At 45.1% G+C, this 19,122-nt stretch overlaps 2 protein-coding genes across 10 annotated transcripts in view; one reads left to right on the top strand and one right to left on the bottom strand.

Moving 5' to 3' along the window:
- MACROD1 (mono-ADP ribosylhydrolase 1) overlaps positions 1-19,122 on the bottom strand; it is a 413,075-nt gene that overhangs the window by 322,550 nt on the left and 71,403 nt on the right. The window lies entirely within an intron of this gene.
- Positions 1-19,122, top strand: part of FLRT1 (fibronectin leucine rich transmembrane protein 1) — a 163,571-nt gene that overhangs the window by 119,532 nt on the left and 24,917 nt on the right. The window contains exon 2 of one of the 3 annotated variants that reach the window (XM_083418751.1): positions 556-1,391. The exons of 1 other annotated variant lie outside the window; for it this stretch is intronic. The gene's annotated coding sequence lies outside the window, so the exon portion shown is untranslated. Of the gene's footprint in view, positions 1-555; positions 1,392-18,241; positions 19,120-19,122 lie in introns of those variants that run through there. One more of the 3 variants, XM_083418750.1, reaches the window with a different exon arrangement.

Below are 19,122 nucleotides of genomic sequence, written 5' to 3'. Positions count from 1 at the left end.
CTGTGTTGAGACACACACAACTCTCTGTAAATAAAAAATGAGCACATTGCATGGAAAGGCTCTTGCCCAGAACTTCTGCCCGCTGTGTTGCCTTTCCACTTAGAGTTTTTAAATACAGAGAACTGTTCAATACTGTGACACTCCCCAACCCCTGCTATACAAAGTGGTTCAGCCAGTGCTACCCGAACTCAGCAGGCTACTACCTCCTCATTCTGCCGCATGGGTAACCTGGAAATAAAAAATATATATTAAAAATAAGAATGATGTGGACCCTGGACCCTAAAGGCAGAGTGTTGAAAAACAACTGCCCTGCTAAAGCCTAGAGTTGGTGTATGTGCGTGTGGAGTAAAGCAGCCCTTGCTGTGCCCTTTGCAGCTCAGCGGTCTGAGCATTTGCCAGTCAGTGCCTGCCTTTGATCCGTCAGGCTCGGCAGGGCTGCATGCAGGCACCGCAGCATGCAAGGTTCTGTTGGGCAGTGGGAAGCAGCTCCCCTGCTTTTGCAGCCTTCTCCTGCTTTTGCAGACTTTAACGGCTTCTCAAATGACTTTTTTGCAGGTTTTAGAAGCTGCTGTCTGGTCCTGCGGCCTTTGCCTCGCCAACCTGATTCCATCAGCATTTTGCCGTCGCTGGGAGGATACACTCCACTGCCAGATCATAGAAGGAATACTTTGATGATTTGGATGATTTCCCACCTGTACTTTTTCTGTGGGGGTGAAAATAACCTTTATTCTCAGCATAAGAAATCAGCCCCCTCCACCTGCCTGTGACAAGTCAGCTCGGCAGGTCAACCAGGCTGGTGGCCACTGCTTGCTCCCCCGTCTTAGCCCAGCTCTAAAGAAGCATCCCTCTGAGATCTGCTTGAGAATTGCTGGATGTAAGTTTTGGAAAAAGCAGGGAAAAGGAGGGAGGAAATCTTAAGCGGTGGGTCTGGAAAAGGCTAAGCCAGAACTCTTTTTCGAACCACACTGTCCCAAATGTTCAAATTCAAGGGAAGACACCGATTCACCATTAAGATGGGATCTCAAATTGGCACCAGCTCAGACCACCGGATCTGAAGGTGAATAAGCAGAGGAAGAGAAAAGCAGGTGGAAGAACTGTTGGGGAGGAGGAAAGCGTTCCCTTTCCCGCAAAGGGCATTTTCCCGAGCCACTTTGGCGTGGCCTATGGTGGGCCCGAAGGCGTCCTTGGAATTTAACTGTACACTGAGAGGAGCAAAGGAGAGGAGACTGGCAGGCAACCCACAGCATGTAAAACAGCTCCTTTCAACTAGCAAGTGGTCTTGAAGCCTTCAGGAAGGTCGATGGGAAAAAGAGGAGGAGGAAATCAACGTTAAAAGGCAAGATCCAAGAACCCTAACCTCCGCCGGCCACTTCTCTGACTCTAAGAGACAGGTAAAGATTATTCATTGAAGCACTGAACTCACAGCTGTGCCCTAAACCAGTGTGCTGGTCTTCCATCAGCTGTTGCAAAGCTCTGTGAATCTAATCCATCCTTTAAATAAAGGCAGACAGCACTGAATGGGAAATGGAAGGATAGCCATTCTGGAAAGAGCTGAGAAAAAAACAAGAGCTAAAGTAGGCTGAATAGCAGGCAAAGGCAGCAGGCGAGAGATTGCTGAGTCCCGATTGCAGCTCTTGGAGAGAAAGAGCAGTTATGGCAGGGATTAGGAGCCTGTGGTCCTCCAGATGTTACTGGACTCCAACTCCCATCAGCCTTAGCCAGCAATCAAGGATGATGGGAACTGTAGTCCACTTACAGCTTCCCCAACCTGTTGTAGGGATGGGAGGCAAATCTATTTAATGTGCACATCCAAGTCAATACACAAACTGAGATGCTGCCATTCTCTGCAATTCGCACTTTGAAATTTGCAATGCAGTTCTCCAGTCAAGGAATGTGTTAAAAATGCACAGACCAGGGTAGAATGTGCATAGTAATGCTTATAGACCAGGGTAGAATGTGCATAGTAATGCTTATATTAGTGAAAACACCATATACAAATGCATTCTATTGGGGGGAATTGCTCTGCAAAGATACATGTACATTAGGTAAAACTGCATACATTTTTTTTTTTCAAAGTTATGATACATTTGCAATAAAATGCCAATAAATTATAAATGACTTTTTTTAAAAAATTGCATACTGATGTGGAAAACTGAAGACTGGAAAAATGAGAAATTGAGAAAAACTGAAACTGATAGATTTGCCCGTCTCTATCCCTAAATTACAGCAAATGATAATTACAGAAGCACTTCTAGGTTCTGTAGCACAGCACCACTGTGTACTACCCATGGACTCCAGAAGGAAGGCTTTTATGGGACTGGCCCATTTCATGCTGCAAGTATACTATGCAGCTGGTTGCAGTTGGGAACTAAGCATATAAAGTAGCTTAGTTAGTAGAGCATGAGACTCTTAATCTCAGGGTCAAGGGTTCAAGCCCCACGTTGGGCAAGAGACTTCTGCATTGCATGGGTTGGACTTGACAACCCTCAAGATCCCTTCCACCTCTACAATTCTGTGATTCTATGATTCCATGAAATAATGTGCCAGAGCAAAGTCAAGACATGTAGCCTTGCCACCATGGTTTACTGTGACAGTGGAGATGGCTCACACTTTACTGCTTTCCTCAGAAAAGTTCCAGACCTTGATCCTTGATTTAGTGTTGCATTCTGAACCAGAGGCCATGGTTCAAGAAGCTAAGAACAAACCTTGGCCTTACTTTATGGAGTTTTGGAGCAAAACAAACCACAATCCCTGGTCCAGACATAACAGTAAAACAGAGATTGTGGATTCTTATTGCTTTACACAGTAAGGGGAAAGCAAAGTAGAAGGCCACCTGTGTCTTGACAGTAAACTATGGGTGTACTGTGATGTGCAACTGCAGCCACTGTGTGAAAGGCAGCCACCCATCACACTTCCTTGGCTCACCTGCCCCTCCCTTAAGAACATAATAATGGAATAAAACTTCTGCTGGATCAGGCCAGTTCAGTATCCTGTTTCTCAGAACAGCCAACTAGATTTATTAATTTCTTTACTTATAGCATTTATGTGGCTTACATTTCTAAGATGGGTCACTCCCTGGCCTCAGGGTCACAATCAAAAAAGACATGACACATGAGGAAAAGGAAATAGGGGAGGGAGAAGGAAAAAGCAAACCCAAGCACAAATTCTTCAAGTTACAGTCCCCCTCGCAGACCTAAGATTCCCAGAGTTCCTTGGAAAGAGGGATTTATTGTCAAACCACTCAGGGTTGCTGGAAATTGTAATTCTCTGAGGTGTAAACGACAGTGCCCAGAATACTCTGTTGCCCTAGGGCGACAAATCCACTTTCAAAAACAAATAACTTTTTGCAGAAATGGCATTGCAAAGTGTGGGGTGAACAAATAACTAACGGGAACACCCCACAAACAGATCAGAATGAATGTTCCTTGTCACATAATCACCCTGCAAACAAAGCAAAAGGAATGTTCAGTAAAGACCAGACATAAGCTAACCTCTGCAAAAAAAACTTTCTGCAAGCAAATCAAAATGAATGCTCAATAAACAGGTTGTCTGGTGGAGCCCCAAGCCACTACCTAATATTACATGAAGCTCTACTCTACTTGCCTTATTAATTTACTCCCAACCCAACACTGATTTTGTACTAGCAGGATGTTTGTTCTTTTTTAAAAAAGATATACTTCTTGGAGAACAAAACTGTCCTACAATCTGTTATCAGCAGATCAAAACAGACTTCAGAGCAACAGCTTCTCTCTCTCTCTCTCTCTCTCTCTCTCTCACACACACACACACACACACACACAGAGAGAGAGAGAGAGAGAGAGAGAGAGATTGGCAGGCTGTGTACCACATGGTACCTTAGTGATCATGTGTGTGCATTTACATGCATGTGTCTTAGAGACACAAGATAGAAGCAACTCCAGAATTGCAGCTGAATCCTGAAAACAACACTTATCAAATCACTAACAAAATTTCAATAAGGCATCCACTAAAAGAGAAAAATGGGGGCAAAATAAGAACAATTGCATACCTGCTTTGACACACAACCACTCCAAGTCACCTATACCGTCAAGTATAGCTGCTTATACTGAGCCAGTCTATTGGCCCAGTATTGTAGTATTGTCCACACCTACTGGCAGCCGCTCTCCAGAGTATCCAACAAGCAGTCTCTCCCAGCCAGACCTGGAGATGCCAGAGACTGAACCTCAGATCTTCTGCATTCAAAGCAGATGCTCAGAGCTTTAGCCCTTCCCATGGAGCCTACAACCAAGAGACCAGCCAAGGCAGCTCTTTGCAACCTCATCGGTGGATTTTCCGCCAGCGACAGGCTCTGCCCTCCTGCTGGATTTATCTGCTTTCATAATCAATAACAATTACCCCATCCAGAGGGAATCTTTCATGGCCGTGGGGCTTACAACAAAGCCATTAATGCCTTGACAAGTCAGGCATTTAGGGCTTCATCCGGATGGGTCCTGGCATCAGCCCCCTCCCACCCCCGCTCTCAGAGGCCACAGTGGGAACAGAGGGCCTGTCAATGCCACACCGTGAGTAATGCTCAAGGGCTCAAAGCACCAATAAATCAAAGGCTTATTAATCTCTCAGCCTCATTTTCGGGCGTTGTAATGAATCGGCTGCTAGTGCGTCTGATCCGCCCCCTGCCCCCTCCCACCATTGATTACCAGTTTATTAACTAACTTCCCTTGTCTTTCTTTCTTGCTTGCTTGCTTGCTTGCTTTCTCCCCCCCCCCTCTCTCTCACACACACACATATACCTGCCAGCAGCAGAAAACCCCAGAAAGGGTCCTGAAGAGAGCTGGCATAGCCCAGAGGCCAAGAATGCCACTGGCATGACACAAAATGTCCCCAATTCAAGCCTCCCATCAGCTCATGAACTCCTCAGGGGTGGCAAGTGGCCATTCTCTCAACCCAGCACTATGAAATGGTGGGTTGGTGGATGCATAACTGAGAGAATCTGCACAAAACAATCTGAACACCCCTAAGTTTACCAGCTGGTTCTGGGCATGTAGTGCAGTTAGGCAATAGACTTTGGACGCTACAGGTCTTACAAGGAAGGGAGACCCTCTGCAGATGGCAGTCCAACCGTGGTCAGTTAGCATTGCTGTGTATGAGGGCCTTGTACTGCTTATAAGGATTATATGGATTGAGGTTGAATCTTGACAAGACAGAAGTACTGTTTTGGAGGGGATGTTAAAATGGACTAGAAAAATTATTTCCACTTTAGCAGCGGTTTCAGGGGAAACCATTTCTCCCTCCCACATTGCTCCTTGAAACTAGAAAAACCGAAGATTCAAACAGCAGTGTGGGGCTGTTTGAAATCTCTTTTGTAAACAGCCCCTTGCTGCTCTTTGGAACTCCAGGTTTCAGAGGTTGAAACAGCAGCCTTGGGCTGTTTCCAAAAAGGCTTTCAAACAGCCCTGAGCTGCGCTCTGAAGTCTCAACAATCAAGGCTTCAAAGCACTGTGTTACCTGATGTCATAGTGACATCAGGATATTGGCAGCTGGGCGGCCCCTCCCCACCTGTTAAATTTAGTCCGGCGGGAATAAGGAGGGAAGGATTTTGCTGGTCAGTCAGAAAAAGGCTTAGCAAGATTGTATAAATGTGCACTCCAGGATAATAGGCTGCAGCCACTTTGTTCCTCCCTTGTTCTTTTTGCTGCAGCACCAGGTGCCACAACAAACCAAGGTTTGGCTTAGCACCTCTTCTGAACCAAGACTTGTGGCTGGGCTCTCTGCTCACTAACCACAAGCTGTAGCCAGCAACAAACCTTAGCATGGTGCGGCGGCAAAAAGGACCAGGGAGGGGCAGAGCAGGCATGAGCTTCTCTCTGGAAGCCCACACATTCACAGTGTCTCTGTAAGCCAACATTTGGGTGTGCTGCGAAAATCAAACCCATCACAGTCAAGAATAACCCCTATTTTCCAGTAAACTGTCCCTTGTATATCACTGCTCTCCTGTATTTGCCTTTTGTGGGGGAACTGCTCTCTGTGTGAGCTGCTAACATGGTTGTTGGTCAGAGTCCAACACCATCCTTGGGGCTTCAGTCGGTCAGCTTTGCCTTTCCCTACACAGGAAGCTGCCTTATACTGAATTAGACCATTGCTCCATCTAGCTCAGTAATGTCTGCACTGACTGGCAGTGGCTCTCCAAAGTTTTAGACCATGAGTCTTTCCCCAGTCCTACCTGGAGATGCCGGGGATTAAACCAAGATTTTCTGCATGCAAAGCAGATGCTCTATCACTGAACTGCGGCCCGCCCCCAATAGAGATGATAATCTGTTTTCTTTCTGACACGGAGTGGGGAATTCAGCCAGTTAAACGATAGAAATTGCCGTGTCTTGTCTGGAAGCCTGTTCCTGACCTTTGTTCTGAACAGCCCTCCAACCTGCTTCCTTGGGGGGGAGAGTGCATGGTCTTTATTAATTGTTGGCCGTTGTTTCACCCCAACCTAATATCCCAAGGCAGGTCATGATGCTGCTATCAATTTCACAGGAAAGGCCCTATGAATATGCAACTTAACCTTTGGGTCTGGGGTTTCCGTTGGAGGAATCTGGGCTTTCTAGATCCAGCCTGCATCTTCTAATTTCCAAATTAGTCCACAAAAAGCAAAGGGAGCCATAAGGAAAACGTGAACATGCAGGCTCATATAAAAGTATGGATGTGTTGGTCCATTTGTTAAGCCAATCAAAATGTTACATAATAACGTACAAGCTTTCGAGTTTAGTTTGACATCGAGCCAGACAAATAATTCTGGAGACCTCAAAAGCTTGCACACTATTTCGTAACATTTTGGCTGATCTAATAAAGGCATTTTTAATGTGGATTTTTCAAACCCGTTCAAGGATAGCCAGAGTGGTGCCCTCCAGATGTTGCGGACTTCCAGTTGTCAGGGATGACGGAAGCTGCAGTCCACCCCATGTGGAGGGTACTGCATTGGCTTCCCCTGGTCCAGTGTTTCAGAAGCCTGAGCTACACCAACCTCACATGTTCCACCTCCCCTCTTCCTCCTTACCCCAGATCTCTCCCCTCTCCAGTGCTCCTAAGTGCCAACCCTAAAATACTGTGTACAAGGAAGGATTGCAGCTTGTATTGTAAGAGGGTTAGGGGAAAGTTTGCACAAAGCTTAGCAAAAACAGGTTTTTGCTTTTTTTTACAGTTGTATCAGTATCAGAGTGTGAGAGAAAAATGTCACCTAAAGGTGTTAAAACTGACAAGAAACAAAAGCACCAAACTACATACTGGAAGGGATATAGTAAGAAAATACCACACATGAGAGAAGAAAGGGCAGTTAATGAAGCCTACTACTGTCTAAGCAAACAGCTGAAGGCTACTTTAGCAGTGATATCAAGGAATGTAGGATGCAGCCTAGTCAGATTCTTGATCCATTTAGCTCAGTATTGTCTGCACTGATTGGCAGTGCCTCTGACAGGGGTTCTTTTTCCAGCCCTATTGGGACCTTCTGCATGCAAAGCAGATGCTCTATCACTAAATGATGGCCCTTCTGCGTGCTCAGTGGGACTTACTCCAAGGAAAGGGTGCATAGGATTGCAGTTGAATCCCACATAGAGTAGAGCCATTAAAATTACTGTGTATGACAAACCTATGCCCACTAATATCAAAGGGACTGCTCTGAGTTAGGGATGGGGAGGAAATTTGATTTAGTTCACATTTAAAGGCAAATCTACTGAATTATCCACTTCCTGGAACAATATGAGAATTGAAACACAACCTTTGAAGTTTTCACTTCTCCAAATTTTGAAAGGCAAGCAAGCAACGTGTAAAAAAATGCATGTTATTAGGGAAAATTGATTCGCAAAAATGTGTACTACATGCATACCTGTGTATATTATAAGAAAATAGTTCTAAAATGCTAATGAATTTTCATGAAGCCTTTTTAAAAAAAGATTGCAAGCCAATGTGGAAATGTGGAGAACTGAACTTATGAATGCAAAAATGAGCAACTTAGAGGAGCCAAAATTTACAGATTCACCCAACCCTAAGTAGAACTTAGTTGGCTTTAAAAAATTCTTAAATTTTATTTATCTTTTGGGTACATGTTTTGCCCAGTAATCTTTTCCTTTAAAAAACAACTTTGAAGGGGATGAGTGAAGTGAGAAAGTAGCAGAAGGTGGGTTGGATCGTTTGACCCTTTTCTATCCCACTACACGATTTCCATCGTTAGTATAAACTATCTGCATTATGGACAAAACTGACTTTCCAGAGTTCATGAACTCGTACATGGCAAAATTGTGACAACCAAATCTACCTTGCTCAGAAGAAAGTGGGAGAAAAATAAAAGATTGCAATCAGATGTTGGGGTGCTGGTCAGGTTCCTTGTACTTGTAATTGTTTTAGGAATAACAAGCACGTAGCTTCCTGCTACCAGTAGTGGCTGGTGTCTATGGGAACTGGTAAAGCGGAAGGAGCCTGACAGTAGGTGGTGCTAGAGCAAAATATAAGCAGAATCAACTGATTCTAGGTTTGTCCCCATCCTCCTCCTGGCTGAATTCTACAAAGACATTCGGAGACTAAGAAGCTGATAGGCAGTGCCACCCACTGAACTGGATGTAAATAAGAAGGCATGATGACTGAGTTTGGTGGGGGAGTCTCCCATTTGCCTTAATATACCAGCCTTCACTGCCTGCTACACAATAAGCAAGTGTCTATTTTTAACCTTACTTGTGCATCCTCCAGTTGAGGACCAGTACTTCAGGGCATTCAACATATCAGTAATCTTATTCTTTATAACAACCCAGTAAGGTGAGAAGGCTAGTATCATTATACCCATTTTGCAGAAGCTGAGGCCTGAGACTTTGCTGGATGCATATACTTTGCTGGATGCATAACAAGGCTGAGATCTGAATTGGGTTCCACCAATTCTCTACTTACAGGTTCTCAATCTTGCTGACAGAGCAGAGCTGTCTGTCCCAGTTCTGAGCTGCAGGGACCAAGGTGCTCCTTAAAGGATCAAGACAGTATTCTATCCTGCTTGGCTTGCAAGAATTTGCCAGGGAAAGATAGTATCATGATTTGAGCCTCGAGCCAGCTAGAACCAGGACCGACTAAGCATCTGTCTGATATTTATCTGGAGGTGTCTTTTTATAGAAATGGCAGTCCTTGTGATTCTCTTTTCCTACCCCCCCCCCCAAATAAAAGGAGCCTAAAGTTAATTATTTTGCCAATTTCATGCTGCATGCATTATGCATCTTGCCTTATCTCTCCTGTAATTGTAGGCAGGTATGTAAATGTTATATATCTCTTTAAAAATGCTTTAAATGCTTTAAAAAAGAAGATGGGGTGCCTCTTCCCCCGCCACGTTGAAAAACTAGCAGAGTTAATAGAAAACGCTGGTGAACAAGAAAGGATTTCAAACTTGTGTCTTGGGAGGTTAATTATATTGATAATAACATCTGATATGAAAATATTTTTGCTGGAAAGAGGAGGATAGGGAAATAAAGGAATCGAAAGCTGCAATTTTGTGCTTGCCTTTATTAGGAGATAGAAACTTTCTGCTTCCTGTGTTGGGAGCTACTGCAATGAGACTGGGGGTTATGGTGGAGTTTTACCTCTCTAACACCAGTGTGGGGTTTTTCCCTCCTATAAGTGGAATTATCTCAGATTTTGTTGCAAGGAAAGTCAGGAACAGCAAGAGCCATAGCTCAATGGCAGGGGGGTCTGCTTTGGTATGCAGAAGGTCCCAGGTTCAATCCCCAGCATCTCCATGTAGGGCTGGGAACATCCCATGTCTGAAACACTGGAGAGCTGCTGCCAGTCCGTGTGGACAATTCTGAGTTAGATGGACCAATGTTCTGACTCCATTCCTATGTTTCTAGGTTCAGTCGTACCTCGGAAGTTGAATGGAATCCGTTCTGGAAGTCTGTTCGACTTCCAAAACATTTGGAAACCAAGGTGAGTCTTCCGATTGGCTGCAGGAAGCTCCTGCAGCCAATCAGAAGCCGCACCGGACATTCAGGTTCCAAAGAACGCTCGCAAACCGGAAGACTCACTTCTGGGTTTGCGGCGTTCAGGAGTGCCAAGGCGTTCGGCTTCCAAGGTATGACTACTTGCAGAATGTATGAACTTTTATAGCGCAGCTGCATGAGTTTTGTAATGTGCAGTTTACTCATCAGCAGGCATGCAAAGTGACTTCAGAATCTATGCCACAGGATTTGGTATCCCTTTTAAAATGCAAGTGGCAGTTTAATTTATTATTATTATTATTATTATTATTATTATTATTATTATTATTACTACTACTACTACTACTATACTTATTATTATTATACCCCACCCATCTGGGCAACTTACAGAACATAAAAAAATGGTAAAACATCAGACATTAAAAACCTCTCTGAGCAGGTCTGCCTTCAGATGTCCTCTAAAAGTCAGATAGTTGTTTATTTCCTTGACATCTGATGGGAGGGCATTCCACAGGGTGGGCACCACAACCGAGAAGGCCCTCTGCCTGGTTCCCTATAGCCTCACTTCTCACAGTGAGGGAACCGCCAGAAGGCCCTCGGAGCCGGACCTTGGTGTCCGGGCTGGACGATGGGGGTGGAGACGCTCCTTCAGGTATACTGGGCCGAAGCCATTTAGTAGCTGTTATGAGCATAGAGAAGAACTAAGGAAGATAGGAGGCGGAATCTGCTTCAGAATCCAGATACGATGCTCATCTACACTTCTGCTTGTCCCATGCCTAGGAAGCACAGGTCTGAGTGGTTTTCCCCTTGCCCTGCTCCTTTCCCAGGTAATATTGCTAAATCAGAGCAAACATCAATCTACAGATATTGCTGTTTGCTCCAATTCAGCGCTAAAGAGCGGCTTTCCTTGGGGGAAAGCAGTGGGACAAGAGGAAGTGTAAGCCCAGGTTTTGAGGGCCAGGATACAAAACTTCAGGTCTCTTCTGAAAATTGCTGCTTCCCATCTCTCAGAATGGATATAACTTTCCCTAAAATAATAGAAAAGAAAGAGAATGTAAGATGCCCTGCTTATTTGAAAGATGAGACGGTCAGTCTACAAAACTGATTTATTTGTTTTTTATGTTATTGGAGTAAGATTTCACACCAGGTATGTAATGAACTCATAATCTTTATGCTTTTATTTTCTTTTTAGTGGTTTGTTTGTTTGTTTTGTTTGCAATTATATTGCAAAATTAAAACAGGATTTATTTGTTTTTTAAGGCTTTCAGTGAAGGAATGAGTAGACAGAGGGAGACTGGAGAGAGGGAATTAAGCTCAATTTCCAGGCCTTCCTCTGGTTCCCCTCCATCAACTTCTGGTTCCTGCCAAACACTTGAAATTCTATGTAAACCTGAATTTAAGGAGCAGAACTAAACAGCTACCTTTATAGAGACTATCAATCAAATGAAACATGGCAGTTTTCCACATTACATGACTTGTTATCCAAACTCACAAGTGTGGGTTGTTGTGGGGTTTTTTTTTAATAAATGCGCTAGAGCAGGAAGATACGAGCCTTCTGTACTAAAGCATATTATGATGTTGAGCCCAATCCTGTGCACGTCTCTGTGCACTGAGTAAAAGTGAGCCTTCCCGTGTTCAATGGGCTTGTCGATCTCCACTTCCATCCTAAAACCACAATCCCATCCATACTTACTTGGTGGGAGTATGGACAGAATTGCACACTTAGGATAGAGATGGAGACCAACAATAGTTTTTAAAAGGGTCGAAGGTGGTATGATAGAGACATCACTTCCCACACAAATGTGGAGATACAGTCATACCTCGAGTTGAGCGTGTTCGCTCCACGGCAACCTGGAAGTAACGGAGCGCGCTACTTCCAGGTTTCGCCGCTCGCACATGCACAGACGCTCAAAATGACGTCACGCACATGCGCGGAAGTGGCGAAACGTGACTTGCACACGCACAGACACGCCGTCGCATCTTACATTCCGTTCGGAATGTGAACGGGGCTCCAGAACGGATCCTGTTGGCATCCCGAGGTACCACTGTAATTCTTTTGATGCTTCTGCTCAAACAGGGCCTGCAGGGTTTTTGAAACAAAACAAAAACCTACCAAACTTGTTTAACCCAGAGGCAGCAGTAGGAAAAATGTACACATCGTGAACAGTGAAACATGTTTCAAATTCTTGTAAGTTAGAGCCTGTCATCCTTTTTAGGCCCATGAACATTATTCTTGAGGAAGTGCTGGGGAGCGCCACCTTTTTTAGCCACTTCTCCCCTGGGGATCAGCTTCCCTACTCCCTCAGAGCTCCATGTCAAAACGTTGCTTTTCCAAGGTATCTGGATAAAAGTCAGAGCCAGCAGATTTAATATAAACCTTAAAAAGCACACAGAGCTAAAAGAGGAAGTGGGGTTGGGAGGATCAGTCTTCCAACTTCCTCTTTCAGCTCTGTGTACTTCTCAAGGAAGAAAAAAGATAGCCACTCTCACTACCTCATCACCAAGTAGGTGGTGAACTGCAAGAGCTCAGAGGTTTTGTGGGTACTGGGAATCCCCAGGGGTGTACCACATAGGTGATCTGTGCTGTAAGTCAAGTTTTCCATTCTGTGCACTGAACAAGTCTGTTTTGCTTGCAAGCCTGCGGTTGATGGAGTAAGACAGACTGTCTTACGTTTAAAAGAACAAACCTGTTTGCACATTTTCCAGCAGTGTGTGGACTCATGAGGCCTAGAACCTTGCTCTTCTCTTCCCTTTTTTGTTTTCTAAGGGGAAGAAAAAGAGCAGAACAAAGCAGCTGAAGGCAAAGCCTGGGTCAGCTTCTCTTCCAGATGTGCATCCTGCACAAAGCAGCTCAAGACAGAAACTGCCATACGTCAGCCTCAGCTCCTCAGCCAGCAAGGTCTGCTCCCGTCTGTCAGATTGACAAGGGCTGAGTATGGCTACCCTGGAGGGGGATGAAGGGGCACCTGAGTTTCTGGATTAAAGAAAGACTCAGCACAAGCCTCCTTTGCTCCCCAGAGCCATTGGCCCTTTTAATAACAACTGCAGCATAAAAGCCCCGAGCAAGCCGCAGCGAGGGTAATTATGGTCTGCCATCCGGCCTGCTCTGGAAAGATGAAAGGGGCAACCCAAAAAGAGAAAGGAAGAAAAACTTATTATTTACTTCAAACAGTTCCATAGATATTAACTTAATGGAGGCTTGGCACCTCTGCCAGGGGGAGAATTATGCTTCTTAACTACTTCAGTGTGTGTGTTTTGGGGGGAGGGCAGTGCGAAGTGTCACAGAGGGAGGAGGGAGAATCTCCACTCCAAAGAAAGGTCTGTAGCAAATTGGGCTTCAGCTGCCCAGCCTCTAGACTCCAATTTAGTGCCTGAATTACAAAGGGGACCTGGCCCCCTTAGCTGCAGATTTTAGCTCAAAGGTCCATGCATTTGGCTACAGTTGGGGAGAATCAGGGTTGGGGCTTGTGGATTTCATGAAGAGCCCAACAGTGATTTAAGCATTGCTTCATATCCCCACCTGACACCCTGCTCCTGTGCAGAAGACAGAACTTGGGCTGCTGGCATGCCTGTTTAAAGACACACACACACACACACTGTTCACATGGCATATAGTTAAACTATGGAATTTGCTCCCACAAGAGGCAGTGATGGCCTCAACTTGGATGGTCTAAAGAGGATTAGACAAATTCATGGAGGAGAAAGATATCAATGGTGGCTAACCATAATGATTATGTTCGACCTACACTGTTGGAGGCAGCATGCTTGGGGGAGGCAGAACATTGCTACTGCTGCAACCCACATTAGGTCACAGGGTTTTGATTCCTGTTCCACAGGTGCTTTAGGAGAAACTATCATATCTCAGCCTCCCCACTCCCCACCAAAATCTTTAATTTGGAGATAACAATACAGAATTGTTGTAATAAGAAACATTTTAGATACCATCTGTGAATACTATGTTAACTAAAGCAAGTGCTCTCTCTTAATCATGTGAATTTTGGGGTGTCCCTAGACTGCTACTATTTTTGGGTGGGATTCAACACATACTAGACAATTTAGGTTGCACAATCAACATTGGTTTGGTGTATGGGATGTTAGGGGAGAGGAGCTGTCATTCTCCAGCAGTTTGGCTTCACCTTCAGTGGGACACTTCTTTGTTTCTAGAGACAGACGGAAGCCAAACACAAGGTGCTCTTTTCCAACAAACTCACTTCCTACCCAACATTAGACTTTTTGCTACAGGTAAAGTGATGGGAAAACATACTGGTAAGTGTGAGATAACCGTTGTTTGCCACAATGTTGTCTGAGCTCTATGCAAACAGATCAGAATGAATGCTCAATAAACTGGTCATCTGGAAGCAAGCAACCTTGGTCAAATAAATCTACATAAATTTGTAAACTGATAAAACAATAGAAAGGGGAGGAGGAACTCTGCTTTTAGCTAATGAGTGCAATGTGATAGGCACCATCTTAGAAAAGGTGTTCTCTCCTGTGCTAGAAAAGGAGAAATGCCTCTTCTAAGATGTCACTAACCACATGCTTTTCCTTATAAGTGTGTATTGAAAATAATTACCGGTAACCATTTTTAAAAGAAATCTGTCTTGATTAATCAGAGGCATCTTTTTTCTAATTTACCAAAATGTTTTTAATCAGTTCATCTAAGTGATGAATCAGCTCGAGCTGCTGTAACCATGCACACCTTTAGCTGAGAGCAAAACACCAGCTCTAGTGGGGCTTTGCCTCCGAATATGCCTAGGATGAGGCCACACACATTGTACACCCAATTACTATTAGCTCGCATTTCCCAACATCTCTAGGCACTGAGCAGGAAAAGCCAACATGTACGGCGATTCAATCTCTAGCTCTTATATTTGTCTATAAATAATGGATTTAATTTGAGCTTTGAAACACACGCATACACAGCAGGAGGACTCAGACAAAACCCCTCCCTTTCATTTTGGTGAAGTCAGGGAGGGCCCTGTTGGCAGAGGCATATGTAGCTAACGTGTGAGACTCAGGTCCTGTCTGCCAAGAAGACACCACAGAAGGCAGATGTAGGGATAATCAAGGGACTTGCCCAGCCGCAAGGGGAGCGTACGGCAAAATCAGGGAGCTGAAGATGCCATTGGTGCCATCCCCAGGGGCCAAAGCTGTGTGCTTTCTCTGACGTGTTTATTCATCTCACTTAAGGCACTTTGGTGTACCAAACGAACATGTTTTAATTAAAGAAAAGGTATATTGTAATACTTCTCCCCCCCGCCCTCGTTGCCAGGGAATTAAGAAAATGACTAGCTCCTTTCAGACTCTGCCAGGGGCTGTGAGGTGCCACCCACCCAGCCGGGCTCGGGGCTCATTTGTCTGGAGCTCATTCCTGTGCTCTGTGGCACAGCCCACGGGTCTGACAGATGGCTGATTCAGCCCAAGAGTGCTCAGACCTGGACAGACCCAGCCGCCCTGTTACATTCATTGAACAGTTTCAATAAAGGCAACTTAAATGGGTTTGTTTTTTAAGTGTCATCCCTCCAGGAGTGCTGGAAAGGCAAGAGGCAGCATGCTCCTTGCTGAACAATTGGGTGGAATGCTGCCTGCATACATTTCCTTGCATCTCTGCAAGGAAAAAGGGTTACAGATTTCCCCCCCACACACACTTTTTAAACGAAAGCTGGATATTCGAGGAAGGAAACCTAAATTAGCCATCAGTGCCAACTGAAATATTTTTTATTTTATTTTTAAGGAAATTGCATGGTACCATCACGTAGGTTTGCAGATTTGGCTGATCTCCCCCATGCCAGAAGCTCTTTGCCTATAGAAAGCTAGCACTTAAGTAAACATAGGAAGGTGTTTTATACGAAGTCAGGCCATTGTTTCATCTAGTAATGGCTACACTGACTGGCAGCAGCTCTCTAGGATTTTGGGGAGGTGCCAGTGATTGAACCCGACCCTTACAGAGGAAGCTGCCTAATGACAAGTTAGAAACCATTGGTCCAGCTAACTCATTATTGTACACACTGACTGGCAGCAGCTCTCCAAGGTTTCAGCCAGGGGACACTCCCAGCCATACCGGGAGATCCCAGGAATTGAACCTGGGACCTTAGCTCTCCCCAAGCATAAGAAACGCAGACAAAGAAGGAAAGGAAACTTGTTGGCAGGTATGTCATTTTGGTCCAGGGTCAAGCACATGATGGAATTTTGAAGAAAAGGGTAGGTGGGGGCCTTTAATTAAATCCACAAGCCCTACTCTGTGATGTTTTTGCCAAACAACTCCCCAACCCATACCCTTCTGAAAACAATAGATAAGGGAGTAAAAAAGGGGGGGAAGGTGATTCAACCATGGTATATATACTCTGTTTCTATTACCTTACAGCTATGGAAGTTATATTTATTTTTGCAAAGGATCGTACATGGGTTGCTTCCAGATGACCTGTTTATTGAGCACCCATCCTGATTTCTTTGTGGGGCTTACAAGGAGGTTAGATAACATCAGGTACAGTATTTTATTGAGAATTCATTCTGATTTGTTTATGGGGAGCTTAGACAAGGTTACATCAAGCAAACATTATTCCACCTTTTTCCAGAGCATTTCGCTGTCACTTTCCATATTGGGGGAAAAGGTCTCATTTTTAGGGGGAAGCAGGTTTGTTATGCAAGAGCACCACATCTTTAGTTGCACAACCTGAATTTGCTGGGTATGCGATTGAATCACACTGCTGGGGGTGGGGAGCAACAGAGGGAAGTGCCCATACTTGCGTATTTTGGTCTGGGCCCTGAGACAAAACAGAACCATACAACTTATTCTGCCCAGGAAAGGGTGGGGAGAAAAACAAGACTCTCTTTTGACTCCCAGCCAGTTGCACCATTTATAGCCCTCCTGTTAAAATCAGGTAGGCTGCACCCATCTGTTGCCCAGAGATATTTCAACACCCCCTCAATGAATGGAATCTGAGGTTGACATCTCAGATTCAGCCTCCTGTTTTCCTAGAGGGAAGGAGCAGTAGTCTTTTAAAGATACCTGCTTGTTTGTTTTGGCTGGCCTATCCAGGCACATGATTTGGTTATGTATGTTCCTAAATTGGTTTTAAGAGGGGTTTTTTTTTTTAATGCTTTTTTAAATTGTTGGTCTTTTTAAAAATCACAGAAGCGTTTGCTGCCCTGGGCTCCTTTGGAAAACTAAAAAAAACAAGCAATTTTAATAAACAAATAAACTCAGGGCTTTAGAACTTGACCTTTTTACTTGCGTTAGGTTAGCAGAAAACAAAAAATCTTTAGAAAAATAAGTTATTTCTTAATCAGAAGAGTTCACTGTATATAACATGCCCTACTAAATATACTTTAGCAGTCCTCAGAATGCTCTGGTGGTAGTTGAGTTTTGTTCATTTCCACTGAGTTTTTTTCCATATTCATTTCTCTGTCTGCTGGCCTGGGCACTTCAGGGTCTGTGGAGAGCCATGACATGATGCAATGTGTTGGATGCTTCCTAAATGATGTAGGGTAGGGGTGGTGGCTATCTTCTTCTTGTGTTAGAATTTTACCCCTGAGCTCAGGGCTCTAAGGCTGCAATCTTATACACATTTACTTGAGAATTACGTTTCATTTAAGGTGGAATCTACTCACATATAAAAGCCGTTCTAAAAATGCTTTTTTAAAGCGTTTTTTTAAAAACACATTGAATTTTCCATAAGGCTCACAATCGCCATCTAATGTCACATTGCATATTGCACTTAAGACACACTTAAAACATTTTATTTGCAGCTGTATAGCTGAGTCCTAAGGGAGTGTGGCTCACTTCTGAGTAAAAATGCACAGGATTAGGCTGCAATCCTACACAGGACTAAGCCCCACTGAGCTCAGTAGGTCTTTATTTTGAAGTAAACACGCAACAGGCTGTGATTCTGGCTGCATGCTTACTTGGAAGTAGAGGTGCCAACCCTGTCCTTCACACATGTTGCCTGACCCTACACATGGAAGAGTTACTCTGATTTCAACAAAGCTTGCTTCACAGAAAAATTACAAGCGTACTTTTGGGTAGGACAGGGGCGGAACTAGGCTTTATTTCACCTGGGTCAAAGACCCAGTTTGGCGCCTCCCCTCCTCAATGGTGCCCCTCTAGAGGCTTCACCGGGCAAAATCCCTGACTAGCCCCCCACCCCCAGCTATGGCTCTGGGAAGGAGCGTGACCTTTTGGACCAAGCTTCTGAGGAAGGGGCATGGGGATGTGGATTTGTAGTCCTGCAATCTGCACAACGTATCACTTGGGATGTGTAAATCTCAACTGCATTCAGATGGGGTTACTTTGGAGTAAACCTGCACAGGAGGAAGGTCTGTCTCTCAGTGCCTGCCAGTTATACACCCTAACTCAGGGAATATGCCCTGTAGAATTCAGTCACAAATCTCGGGGCTGCTTTTTGTGAATGGAAGAGAGGGATGGTGGGGGAGGGGCAGTCTAACCTTTGCCCCCAGTGAAGCTCCACCCGTGTACACTATCCTCCACCCAGTGATGTAGTCTGTTACTTTATTTGCATCTGAACTAGCGAAAAGGATGGGAGGCAGATGTGATTTGGGGGAGGGTCCTGATCAGATTGCAAAACGTTGAGACGCGAGGTGGGGTGGGGGTCTTTGCAACTGAATCTCTCCCTCCCCACCACCCGTTAGGAATTGCTTCGTAGCACCGCCTCCTAGTCCTAAATCCTCCTCCCCCTTCCAACCTCTATTTCCCCCCTCCTCCTCCTCCTCTCCCTGCAACGGGCCTTTTGCACAACACACACACGCAGCTGCACGCAGCCATCATCCCGGCTCTCCCGTTTGCACGGCTGCTTCAAATGGGCCCCCAGAGAGGGATGAATCCGGAGCAGCGGAGGCAGTGAAAGCAAAAAAAAAAGGGGGGGCGAGCACAAATAAAGGAGAGGAGGGTCGCGATTCGGGCGCAGCGGCAGCAGCGGAATATGGCACCGCAATGCCGGGAAGAGGGTTTTTAGGTGCCCGCTGGAGATCGCTCCGCTGCCGCCTCGGTTGCAGAAGGGGAGGCGAGCGCGCCCGGATTTGGAGAAAGCTCTCTCCCCACCCCGAGTCCCCAGACCGGGAAGGGGGGAAAGCAGGACCTAGCTATCCACACGCGCCATACAAACTCAACACGCGTTGCCAAAAGGGGAGCCGGCAGGAGGAGCGTCGCCGGGGATGCCAAGGCGCGGTG

The sequence above is a fragment of the Podarcis tiliguerta genome (genome assembly GCF_965153285.1).
Source record: "Podarcis tiliguerta genome assembly, chromosome: 16".
Classification (NCBI taxonomy): domain Eukaryota; kingdom Metazoa; phylum Chordata; class Lepidosauria; order Squamata; family Lacertidae; genus Podarcis; species Podarcis tiliguerta.
Note: the sequence above shows the minus strand (reverse complement) of the source record. Positions and strands in the feature narration are given on the sequence as shown.